At 37.1% G+C, this 2,272-nt stretch overlaps 1 protein-coding gene across 1 annotated transcript in view; it reads right to left on the bottom strand.

Annotated features, from left to right (window-relative positions):
* PTPRK (protein tyrosine phosphatase receptor type K) overlaps positions 1-2,272 on the bottom strand; it is an 867,169-nt gene that overhangs the window by 681,497 nt on the left and 183,400 nt on the right. The gene's annotated exons all lie outside the window — the stretch shown is intronic.

Below are 2,272 nucleotides of genomic sequence, written 5' to 3' on the forward strand. Positions count from 1 at the left end.
ACATGAGACAAAGTATATGTGAACTGCTGTATGAAAAGTGAATTTACTCTGTAAATCTTCACCCAAATCCTAATTAAAAAAAAAAAATCATAAAAAAAAAAAAAGAAAAGCCTTTGCTATTCATCAAGAAAGGGCAAACTGCATCAAGAATGATGGTTTTTTCCCATACCATTTGCAAAAAGTCCCACTGTCCATTGCCCACTTCCATCAAGTGGATTCCAACTCAAATGACCCTAAAGGACAGAGTAGAATTGCCCCACAGGGTTTTCAAGGCCGTAAATCTTTACAGAATCAGACTGCTTCATTTTTCATCCACCAAGCAGCTGATGGGGTCAAACCACCAGCCTTTCAATTACCAGTCAAATGCATGAACCACTATGTCACCAGAGCTCCTCAAAGACTGATAATATCCAGTGTTGACAGGGGTCGCTATGAGTTGGGTCCAACTCGACGACACGTAACAACAACAGTGTTGACAGTGTGTGGGGTAGCAACAGAGGGGCAATGGACACCTTTTGTTTCAGAGGACCATTTGATTGTATTTACCAAAGTTTTTAAAGCACTTGTCCTCTAATACTGTAGTTACACTTCTGGAGGAGTCTGGTGTAGCACAACGGTTAAGCACTCAACCAACAGATAAAACGTTGGCAGCTCGAACCCATCCAGAAGCATTTGGAAGACAGGCCTAGAGATCAGCTTCTGAAAGGACACAGGCTCGGAAATCCTAAGGACCAGTTCTCATCTGTACATATGGGTCACCACGAGTCAGAATCAACTAGAGGACAATTAAAAACAGTAACAAACACTCTTAGAAATCTAATCTACATAACTGTAGGCTATGTGCACAAAGATAAATACACAAGAAATCTCTATCCATAGCTTGAAAAAGGAGAAAAGGAAAACAAATGAAATATACAAAAGCAGGATAGTGACTAAATAAATTTTGGAATATCGATACTATAGAATACAGAGAATGAAAAGTAAGACATGAGGTACTTACCAAGAAAGGCATGTTGTTTACTGCTAAAGTTATAGTCCAATATGTAGGGTACAAAGCAATCTGTGAGAAAAACCAATACCTATAATATCTATAACGAACCTGGTAGCATAGTGCCTAAGGCACTTGACTGCTAACCAGAAGGCTGGAAGTTCAAACCCACCAGCCACTCCTTGGAAAGAAGGTCGAGCAATCTACTTCCATGGTGATACCGCCTCGGAAACCCAAGGAGGGTTCACTATGAGTCAGGTACGACTCAACAGCAAATAACAACAACAACAACATAATGTCTATACCTACATACACATACACTCACCGCTCAACCTCAAATTATTAGCATTGCTATTCATAGTGATTTGTGTGAAGAAGGAAAGAGATAAAGCTGAAAAAAGACTTTTACTTTTTTTGTTCTCTATAGATATGTAGTAGATGAAATTTATAAAACAAGTTTGGTTAATGCACTACTTTGGGGACTGAAAATATAATAAAGAATTAAAGTGAAAGTCATATTCCAGACACATTCTAAGAGACTAATACAATGGAGTAACCAACAGATTAACCTAGTAAATTCTCCAACAAATTCAATATAATTTAATAACAAAGTTACTTCATGTACTAAAGGATAAAGGATTTCATTTAATAAAACATGATAATTTAATATTTCTCATAATAAAATATATTAATTAAAGAGATGCTATCTCATCACTTTTCTTTTAATACTTAGTCTTGCCTAATAAGGTACTAATCACATTAATGAAACCACAATACAAGTTAAAAAATAGACTCCAGTAATGACTAAATATGAATTGATGAAGAATCCACTTGAGAGTTTATTTTAAAGTCTACAAAAGAGCACACCACTAAAATACACTTCTGGTGCTACAGAAATCGGCAAAATTAGAACAAATAAAGGCGGTAACTCCAGATTCTGACCCTTCTTTTCATCCAAACATCTATGAGCTAGGTCAGGCCTTCTCACTCCTCAATCAGAGTGTCTCCCTACCACCAAAAAAAGACTTGATTACCTTATTCCTTTTATCAAAACCTTTTACTCATTCTCTATATTTAACAACACAAAGACTAAATCCCTAATTTTCTCATTTAAAACTCAAGCTGGTCCACTTGGAAGGGATGTAGGAGATCCTACATAAAGAGGGAGAACAATGTGGTACAAAACTCAAAATCGTTTGGAGGCAAAAAAAAAAAGAAGAAGGTGGGGACCAGGTTTGCTGGTCCAATGGAGCCTGGTGGAACCACTGAGACTATGGCCCCTAG

This window comes from Orycteropus afer, unplaced genomic scaffold, assembly GCF_000298275.1.
Source record: "Orycteropus afer afer isolate SDZICR_OR568_19922 unplaced genomic scaffold, OryAfe1.0 scaffold00167, whole genome shotgun sequence".
NCBI lineage: Eukaryota > Metazoa > Chordata > Mammalia > Tubulidentata > Orycteropodidae > Orycteropus > Orycteropus afer.